Genomic DNA, 11626 nt, shown 5'->3' on the forward strand with positions numbered 1-11626 from the left:
CTCTGGGAAGCCTATTCCAGGCTCTGGCCACCCTTACAGTGAAGTAGTTTTTCCTAATATCTAACCTAAACCTATCCTCCCTCAGCTTGTGGCCATTGTTCCTGGTGACTCGAAGGGGGGCCCTGCTGAACAGACTTTCCCCGAGTCCCTGCTGCTGGCCCCTGATAAGGTTGTAGGCAGCCACAAGATCCCCCCGCAGTCTCCTCTTGCGGAGACTGAAGAGATTTGGGTCCCTCAGCCTCTTCTCATAGGGCTGGTGACGGAGGCCCCCAACGATATGAGTGGCCCTCCTCTGGACCCTCTCCAGGTTCTCCACGTCCCTCCCAAAGTGCGGCACCCAGAACTGGACACAGTACTCCAGCTGTGGCCTGACCAGCGCCACAGAGAGGGGAAGCAAGACCTCTCTGGACCTGTTAGTGATGCCCCTGTTGATGTATGATAGGGTGCGGTTGGCTCTGCCTATGGCTTCGTTGCATTGTCAACTCATATTCATCCTCGAGTCAATCCTGACTCCAAGATCTCTCTCTGCCTCTGTGCTGCCGAGAGGGTCAGCCCCTAACCTATAACCATAATGCTGGTTCCCTCTCCCCAGGTACAGCACCCTGCACTTGTCCTTGTTGAACCGCATTCTGTTCAGATCTGCCCACTTCTCTAACCTATCCAGGTCTGCCTGGATGCAGTCATCAAAATGATAAATCTGGCCCTTCGTGCTGCCCTATGAAAACCAGAATCTTTTCACTATCATTGGCCACCCATAACAAACAGATTAATTTAATCACTGACCACAGATTTGGAGTTCCTTACTCAAACATATAGAGGTTGTATCAGCTCCACCCTTCTTAATAGCTAGAAACATTTTGTAGAGAAAAATATACTTTTAATTTTGTATCTACCATTAAGATTCAATGGTCTATCAGTTTTTCTTGGGTCATTAGACACCAACGTAGGGAAGGAAGATGAGAGAATAACATTATTATAAACTCAGGTTAAGGTTGCTTAGATGACCATAACTGAATATTAATCTACTTCTGAAGTTTGTGGCACAACAGTTCATTGGTAACTCAGATTTTCTGATTCTCTAATTTTTGTTAATTCTAATACATGTTTTCAACCTCAACTTCACTTTACAATTTTTGGCTCAGGTTAATGCAGTTGTTTGCCAGTAGTTCTTTGCTAGGACGCTGGTGTTCTTGAAAGGTTGTTTAGTTCATGTCAACAAACAAAGCATATTTCTTTCCTCTGGAATAAGAACTCCTTGGATCAGCATTTGCATCATCGTGCAACCATTTCAACAAAATGTACATGATATTAGACATCCTTAGGTATTAGTAGATAGCACAACTGTAGTTTCTAAGAACATAGCTATGATGAAACAGTGGCTGGCCATTATAGAGCTAGAGAAAAAGCCTGTAACTCACAATACCTCCTACCAACTTTGGTCTGCAGGGCGAGGCCTTAATTACAGGTAACCAAACTGCATTCACTACAGCGTGGATCTGAAGCAAAATCATGAAACACCGTCAAAATACCACCACTATGCCCTACTGTGTTCCCTTACTAATAACTCAAGGATGCCAGAGGCACTGAATAACCTATTCTTCAATAAGTGGTACGAACTAAACATACCAGTCATTAAATTGTGAGAAGCAGGAACTTTTTTTTCAGTCTTCCAAAGGAACAATAAAGACAGCTCTTTTGCTTTCTATACATTTGAGACTTTATTTAAACTCAGAATAAGCACAGTAGAAACCCACTAGTAGCTGTACAAAGTTATATACAGAAAGCTATTAATAATGAGACAAATGACAGATGTGCTGTACTTAACAATGATCACTACAAAAATCTGAGTCTTACATTTTTGTTCTCCCATCTGACCAGCACTTGCTAGGAGCAATATAAAAGCCCTATAGAGTTCCCCCAGCATAGGACATATGGAAGGTACAAGTTGTCTTTACAGGACCTTCTTGTAAATTCTAGCAGGCATGCAAGGTTAAAGCAGTAGCAACATGGAAAGCTGGCTAAGTTTCACTGGGAGTCATTCCATCTCCTGGAGCAGCCCAGAATTAGGAGGGCACAATGGTGCCTTAAAACTACCTACCCATGTCTTCTGGTCAGCAAATTCTGCACTGCACCTCTTAGCCTGATTAAACTAATTGTTTAACCACAAAATAATCCTTTACAGAATAGAAGCCAGATCCCACAAGCACACCTGGAACATCTGTTGGGCTCAGTAGAGTTTAGGCATATAGACTAGGGACAGAAATTACACATAAACTGATATAAGTGATAGGAAACTAGTTTAAATCTGTAACAACAGAAGAAATTCAGTGCACATGAGCTGCTTTCAAAATAGTTGAAACTGGTTTAAGATAAACGAGGATGGATGTAGTATCAGACTTAACCAACTTAGATTAAATTGGTTTATTGAATTACTGTCCCAGATTCCCTCCAGATTCAAGTTAACTCACAGTCCCCCAGTATGCCAGGATGCTTTGTACCTTCCTAGCAAACCTCTCTTCACAGGAATAGGCAGGCTAGCCTTGGCCCAAGCTGTGCTTCAGTTGAGCAGGAAGGCATGCTCTAGTCGCCCCCTCCTCTAGCTTCCTGCCTGGGCCACTGCAGGCATGTGGCTGCATTTCCAGAATAAGAAGTGAATGTCTGTTAACTTGCTAATTGGTTCAATCTACACAGCTTAGACGAAACTGTGAAGATTGAATCAATTCGGTCTTGGGTTTTTTGACTGTTGGTACTTAGCCATAGAGGGCACCTATACATATGCTGGATGTCTGCTCCGATGCATGCTAATTAGCATGTGTCAGAACAGAATCAAGTTTACTGGAGCGTGTTAATTAACACACTCCAGCAGCCTTCATGACACATCTATATAGCATTCTTGTGCTTCAAAATGGCACCGGGGGCACTTTAACTAAAGCCCACTTTAACTAAAGATCATAGGATCCCAGCAAGATAAACATCCAGATGTCTCTGAACACCTTCAAGAGACATATGGATGTTTATCTTGCTGGGATCCTATGATCCCTGCAGAATTCCTGCCCCTGGGGCAGGGGGCTGGACTTGATGATCTTCCAAGGTCCCTTCCAGCCCTAATGTCTATGAAATCTATGAAATCATTGAACAAGGTTTAATTCAAGCACCTCCACTGCCATTTTGAAGTGCAGAATGCTGAATACATGAGACGCAGAGCCACTCTAATTAAAGCCCCCTGCCCCTCCACCCTGCTCTGAGAGCCGCTCTTGGAGCCACTCTAATTAAAGCACCCTCCCCCACCTTGGAGTATGTGTATAGATGCCCAAAGATTCTGCCAGAGTGGGCCCCATTTATCAGTGGGCTTAAAATGTTCTACTGTATATAGTAGATAAAGAGGGAAGTGCCAAAGAATGCATCAGACTACATACAAGTAAAGACATTTTGAAATATTGTACTAAATTCAGAGTTGATATGTTCTTTTGCTGTACTATGGTATGCATAAAAATGCATATGGTATAGTGTGAGGGAAACTTATAAGGATCTGCAGAAACCCCATAATTGGTTACTAAGCAAATCCTTAGGAGCCATATTTTCAGCTAAAACTTAGTAGTGGTTGGCTTCACAAAAAGCAACTGTATAGCACCATCCTGAAAATCTGATTCTTCATTCCTTGCGCATCCAACCAGTCACTGATGCCACACGGGTAACTATTGTTGATAAATTGATCACAAATTGATGACATTAGTGGAAGTTGAGCCCCCTTTGACAGAATGGGATTTGGGGTATGAAAGGATTCTGGGATAGAAAAGAGCTGTGATCAGTTTACCAGAGATAAAAGGTAAATCTGGTAGAAGGCATTGCACATTAAGAGAATCCATAGATTTCTCCAACTCAAAAGGGATTGCAGTAACATCATCCCACAAAATGATTTGCTAGTAGCAGAAGCTGATGCACTAGTTCCCTCTACAGCAAGACCAAAATAAATCAAATCTGACTAAGAGTTTGATGGATTTAGAACTTGTAAGAACTTAAACCCTGTTTTTGAGTGTTTTTTGCAGCATGTAGGAGATCTTCTGTTCCATTACAAACGGAAAAATAAGGTGCCACTTCATTGTTTTGGAGTAAGGGGTTCAAATGCTCAAAAGTATTACTTAATTGCCATGGTCTCTATGAATCCCTGGATATTCTGTGCTTATAGAGATAGGTATTTAGCACAGAAATTTAACTTTTGAAAAAAAGATTTGAAAACAAAGTAATTATTTTGAAGTCACCTTCATTTTTGAAGTGCCCCACAGATAATAAGAGCCATTTGAGAATGATTACACAAGAAAATCTTGCTTTTAGATCCTCTCCACAGTAACTTTCACAATCTATTGTAAAAGTCAAATCAGGAGGAGGGACACAGCAGCAGTAAATTGTGCCAGTAGTAGCCCAACTAAATTGCTATGCAGCCTTTGTGTCTTGACTAATTGTCTCATTAAGACACATTTCTGATCCCTGAAATGGATCTCAAGTATTCTTAATCACTGAAAAAATTGTACCATTAAGGGCCTCTCCCTCCTGTCCTCAATACTATTTACAATGGAAAATATACAAAGATCCTTGTTGATTGCAGCCCCGCTGTTGCGCTGTTGGCAGTCAAGTGGTGCTAATGGCACAATAACACAATATAACTAAAATAGTTACCCTTTTAGAGTAATAATCTTATATAACATGATTATGCTATATTGCATGATTTTCCTCGTGTTTTGCAAATGCTTCCAAAAAATCTGACAGTTTTCCAGTAATTTCTCTAAATGGAAAGGTTGGGGGGAAGGAAGTGAGTTAACAACTGAATTGTCAGTTTTCCCATACTTGACAATTCTGAAAACTGGGAAAGAAAGTGTTGTTAAAATTTTTAGCATTTGTTGAATAAATCATTAAAACAACTTTAGCAAGCATCGGTAACAAGCCTACTCCAGTCACTTCTTTCACAGAACTGAATATAGAGGCTTTTGGTTTGCTGGGAGTTTGAGGTTTTTGATTGGGAAGCAATGGAAATAATCTGCTTATTAATTCCTGTTAATGTATAACCTGTTCATGATGAACAGTGTTGCAAATGATGGGCACCAGCTTATGTAAGCATGCCAATTTTGGCCACCATCTGCGGTTGCACAAACTCCTGCAGTTGCACAGCCATTTGAGAATGATTGCACGAGGGAATCTTGCTTTTAGATCCTCTTCACAGTGACTATTAATGCAACACTCTCCTTTTGATATTCTTTTGATTATTATGCATCATTTTTCATGGTTCTATTACAGATTTCTTGTGTGATCTTGGGAAAGTAATGTAACCTGTATCAATTTTCTTGTGCAAAATGTTAATAATGTCCTTCTACGTCATATGCTGTTGCGTTCATATGTTGATGCAACACATTTTCCTCCCCCCATACACCCAAGATTTAAAACCACAAGTAGTTTTAGCACTGATTTCACAGAATTAAAGGAGCACAGACATATAGTCATTGAATTTCATCAAGCAATGAATTCCCAAGCTATTCCAGTCATGACCAAAAAACCCCCAGAACCCCCCAAACTACCCTGCCAATGTCAATGAGGATGATTTCATGGAATTTACCTCCCCCCAGGGTGCATCTATATGTGCAATTAATGAGTCTGAATTTCCTGCACAGTAGATTCAGGTGCAATAAACTACATCCAGGCACACGTCTATACATGTGCCCAGGTTGAAAGTAAGTTGAGCCTAGCAAGAGCAGTGCAGTGCAGTCCAGGGCTGCTCCTGCCCTGCTCTGCCCCCTGCAGCAGCCAGGGGGAATTTGGGGTCCAGCTTTGGGCTGGCAGGGGGAATGGGCAGGGTTGGGGAGGATCGGCCTGGGCTCCAAGGGATGAAAGGGCACTGTCCCTAGCTCTGGGGGCCACTCCGAGCCATGTCAGCATGACTCAAAGCTCCCCCCAGAGCCATGGACAGCTCCCTGCCTGCCCCTCAGAGCTCAGGGCTAACTCCAAGCTCTGTGAGGCTTGGAGCTGCCCCTGGAGCTGGGACCAACTCTTCCCTGCCCCCTGGAACTCAGGGGTTAGCTTCGAGCTCCATGCAGCTCAGAGCTGCCCCCAGAGCTGGGGACAGCTACCCCTCCACCCCTGGAGCTCAGGGTTAAGCCAAGCAGCTGTTGCAGCTCCCTGCTGCCAAGGCTAACCAGGAGCAATGTGCTCCCAGGTCAGTGTCTAGATGTGTGCTTTGGTGCATTAGTTTAAAGTGCTGTTTTCTGGTACTTGTATCTGTCTTAGTAATTGCTGTGCACATGTAGATGGTGATGTTTTACTGCATATGTTAGATTAGTCTAATGTGCAGTAAACTTCACATGTAGACTTGGCCACAAAGGACTGGCAAAGGCACAGAGACCATTTGAAATGGAAATGATATATAAACTTTGTGACTGAGGTGCTTTCAGTTCATGTAAGTAACTCAGGGGAAGCCTACAGGAACAGATTGTTTACTCAGACATCTCTTCTGTTTATTTTGTCCATTAAAGTTACAGTATACCTCACAATAATCACTATCACTCATGAGTCCCATTGTTAGTTATTTACTTGGAAAAACAGAAGAAAGATATCTGATGTTGGCACAGTTCTGGGGTAGTGTATAATCAATTAAAGGGACATTGTTGGAATGTGGTGTTTTTTAAATGATCTGTTATCATCATCATCCTCTGTTATTTAAAGTCCAAGCAGGAAGCCTATTTTGCTTTCCATATATGTTAGAACGTTACTTTTTGTGCTGCACTCAAGTAGAAACAAGTCAGGGATGTTTTTTTCTTTTCATTATCATGCATTATGTTTTCCTGGTTCCGTTACAGATTTCTTGTGTGATCTTGAGAAAGTCACATAACCTCTATCCATTTCCTTGTGTGAAACGTTGATAACACTCCTCTACATCACACACTGCTGTGTTCATTAAAATGCTTTTCAGTTCTCTGAAGAAAGGCATTTTGTAAACACTTATTTACACTGAAGTGCTGCAGTAATTGGGGTGCAAATACTACAGGAAAATACTTAGCACAAAAAGCCTCCTTCATTTCATTACATGGGAAAAAAATCACACCTTTTTAAAAAGATGAACAAGCCTACATTCTTGTGCTTTTGTCAATGCTATTTAACAGTCCTTTAACTACTAAAGTTTTTGGGTTCTTCTAAGACATTATGTTAGACTCTTGAGAACATTCCCTACCCAATCACATCTTTGTTCTGGAAGTAACCTAGAAGAACAAACATGCGATTCACAATTCTTCTGTTTTGGCTAGGAATACATGGCTTATCATAGAACAGGCCTATTTACACAAGGACTGTTTACTCATGCAAGTGCATGAGTGTGTGTAACACTAGATGTAAGGTTTATTGGAAAACCGGTCATCTTCCCACTGAATATAAAAGTGCTTACTTCTATTATTTCTTGCAAAACAGTTTGTTAAAACAAAGAACATACATACATGAATGAACTGTGTACATGTCCACCTAATCTAAATATGAAGTTAGTCATGAGATTAACTCCAGGGAACAGATTATGACAAAAAGGCTACGTATCATCTCTCAGGTGTCATAACAAAGATAGAAGTTATAACAATAATACATTTTCTGAATAGATACATTTATTTTGGTCAGTTTCTAGTACAGGGTTCACTAAAGACACGAGTTTGGTACTGTTTGTGCTAATGAGGAATCTGAATGGTTTGAGACAATATCTAAAAATAAAATCACTGGGGTTTAGAATTCCCAATTCCATTTTTCTCATGCAGATAATTATCACATACCTAAGAGAAGATGGGGATAAGCTCCACTGTTTTTGGTGACAGTCTCTGTAGTGACTGACAGAGAAACCATATCCTAAAGTCCAGACTCAGAAAAGTCTTTCACTGAAGCCATTTTGAGTTTTACATGAACAAAAACTTCAGAATTACCTCCACACACAAAATAGCACTTTTTCTAACATGAAAATTCAATGCAACTTAGTATAAACATTATTATAGAAAATTTTAAAGAAGGATTGATTGTCACCAATGACATTTTAAAAGAAGCATGATCCACATTGTAAACTAAATTAATTATTCAAATGCTACTGGTAGGAAACATTGGAAATTCAGACAGTTTATAGACTAATAAAAAGGAGATGATGCAAGTTTTTAGTGAATTGCCCATCAAGAATGATGGGGGGATGGGGACAGAGTGCCGCCACCCACCACCCAGCACTGCTGCCGCCTCCCAGAAGCAGGAGGGGGAGGAGAAAGCTTGACCCTCCGTCCCCCTCCACCAGCGCCCCATGCTGCCGCTGCCTCCAGCACTGCTGTCCTCCCTCCAGCTCTGCTCCTTGGTGGTGGCAGAGTGCTGCCATGACAATGGGGGTGGAAGCGGGGGCTCCGTCCCCTCCATCCCTGCCACCAAGGTGGCACTTCACACTCTGATTGGTTGTTTCACTAACCAGAGTGATCCAAGAGTGTTACAGACAGACAAACGGACTAAGCCCTTTAAGAATGCTGTTATCAAAGCAGTGGGCAGAGAGAGAGAGAGAGAGTTGCCCTCTCACATACAGCGTTAGCCCTGATTTCTGTCCAAGACATTAGGATCAGATCCATCTCAAATTCTAAACTATTTTGGCAACAAAAGAATTTTTCCACAAAGTAACTTAGAAGAGTTTGCATAAAAATACTGACATAAAATGCCATTTGAGAAGTAAAACTGTAAAAAATTTGCGACTACTTTGGTACTAACCTACACAGAGAAAGGAAATACCCTTGTGCTATATATTTCATATGTGAACTCTGACATGTTGCACTAGATACACAAAGGTTTCCCCCAGATTATTGTTAGTATCAGAGATCATCCCATGTATAATATGAAGCTCAGTCATATTAATAAGGTCTTTGAACCAATTCTGCTTCAGTCAAGATGCCAAACTGCTGACGTGGTGCCTGTGCTTGTACCATAAAACTCTCCAGAGGAGCTGTCAGATATTCAGTGTTCAACACCCTGGAATTAACACTGCAAATAATTTTACTTAAAATTGTTCTGAACTTAGTTTACATTTTGGTACCAAGAACAAAAAATGGTTGCAGCACAAACATTCAAAAAATATTCACTTTACCTCTTAAGTTATTAAAATACAGCTTAAAATCCTTATAATATTACCAGACATTAGTTACCTACAAAATGACTCCTGGGAGCTTTTGTTAAGCATATATTTTGATTCTTTGAGGTTATATACTATTATATATTCATTTTATTAGGTTATTTTATTTCATTCCTCTCAAATACCCACAGCAGTAAATCTATTCATTTGAAGAATTAATATAATTAGGAAATTAATGATTGAAATTAGTATTATACCAATTGAATTTATCCTTGTACAGTTGTATTGGCTAGAATTCTGTAATGTACTTGTAAGTCATGGAACTGACTTACCTATAAGTATGGTGTCAGATATTTTATTCTAGACGGAAATCCAGGGGAGATTATACTATGTCACTGCAAAAATTATCTTCCTGATCTTAACAGGAAAGAAATTTGTATCTGAACATTCATGCCAAATCTCTAAGTTACATATGAGTGATCGATATTGATCTGTTTACACAAGTACCGCTCAACCTATGGCCTACAGGCTACATCCAGCCTGCAGAGCCCTGCCTCTTGGCCTGCAGAGCTCCCCATGGATCCATAAATCCGGAACCAAGAAAGCAATGGCTCTGGCCCTTTAAGAAAAAAAAAAAAATGGAGAAAACCCCTGGACTCACCACTCCTGCCAGCAGGGAGCCATCCCCACTGCCCCACACCACATGGGGGGGGGCTCTGCATGATCCCCCCCAAAGCCCTGAGACTGCTGCAGGAGTGGAGAGTCCTGGGGCTTTTCTCAGTTTTTTTTTTTGAAGAGCTGGAGCTGGCCCAGACAGGGCACCTGTGGAGGTGCTGGGGAAGTGAGGGAGGAAGGTCGGGGAGCTCGTGCAGAGCCCCCCATGCAGCGTGGGGCAGTGGGGGCAGCAGGGATCACCACCCTCCCAGCAGCACCTAGTAAGCACCGGGGCTTTCTTTAAAGTACCAAGCTGGGGCAGGCAGGGGTAGCCATGGAGGGGCTGGGGGAGCAGGCAGGGGTAGAAGGGGCTGGCAAATTGATTTGGAGAGCTTTCAGTTGATTCATACCTTTAAATTGGTCCGCTAATTCAATTCAGATTCGGAGATAGGGCCACTGAATTGAGCTGAATCTCCTCCAAATCAAATCACCACCTGAAGCTTCGCACAACCCTGCTGTCTGGGACAAACCATGATTACCCTACAAATACATAACTGAGTAAGTCTGAACTCTGAGCAAAAGACCCCTCAATGATGCTTCAAGTCCAGTGCACAAAGTGCTGTAGGAACCATTTGCAAAATTTGTTAATTTTAACTCTGTAAATTTAATATTTAATTAAAATAAAGGTTTAAATAAATATACATTCATATATATATATGAATGTATGTTTATATGATTTATATATATTTATATATAAATCACCTGTGCTGAGATTACAATATAAAAAACCTAAGGATGGTGCCAAGGATGCTTACATCCAAATCTTTACAGAACTTATATCCAAACCTGTGCACTTAATAGGCAATCTGATTACAAGTGTATATATGTATTATACAGGATGAGCTTTGAAAACCATTTTTCTTATCTCTCTTTGTAAAGCAGACATTGACAAAAATCATTCACTCAAAACCAGATTCTCTTTAAACAGAAGGTTTAACTTAAGCTATTATAAAATTCCTCAAGTGTTAATAGGCCTCTAATCAATTTTAACTACCTACACATATCACCTTCCTGGAGTACCAGAAATGTATATTAGAAGCATATCAATTTAAGGCACTAAAAAAACCCTAAAATCTCTGCTCTTTCTTGTACTTTACATTCAGTTGGCAAAGTGAGGTAAAGCAGAGGTAGAGCGTGAACCCTAGTTTGGCAGTATGTCAAACTCACTAACTGGGGGGTAGGCAAGATCTGGCCCACCAACTGATTGGATCTGTGGCTGCCCCCACAGCATTCTGCATGGGACAGAGCCACATCCACTCCCACCTGCACCATGCTCCCATCCACACCTTCTGACAGCCCCAGCCCTGGCCAGCACACAGCTTCCCAGTGATGCTGCTTCCAGGGCAGCCCCAGCCACCCAGGTACTGCTTGGCTCCCCCCACCTCCAGCAGGTCCTCCTCCTTCTGCCCCTGCTGCACTGCTCCAGGCAGCAGGTAGCATGGGGAAGCAATGACAGCCATGGGAATACGTGCTGGCCACCATACACCCAGCTGGCTGGAAGAGAAGCTGCAGCTAGGCAGCTCCTGCCCCCACACATGGGGCTTCAGTTCTACTTCCAGCTCCTGGCCACCTTCCACCCACTCCACTACAGCCACAGTTCCTTCCCCCCACCACTTGGCTGGGCACATAGTGCCCGACGTGTCCCCACAGCTGTCGCTATTCCCTGTGCTGGAGGCAGGGGGAGCCAAGCAGTACCCAGGTGGCTGCAGCAGCACCAGGAGCAGCCTTGCTGGAAGCTAAGGATGCTGGCCAGGGCCATCAGCGGGTGGGAATGCAGTGCGGACCACCCCAGGCAGGAGCAGGTGG

Source organism: Crocodylus siamensis, chromosome 7, assembly GCF_052110815.1.
Source record: "Crocodylus siamensis isolate JL-2025a chromosome 7, ASM5211081v1, whole genome shotgun sequence".
NCBI lineage: Eukaryota > Metazoa > Chordata > Crocodylia > Crocodylidae > Crocodylus > Crocodylus siamensis.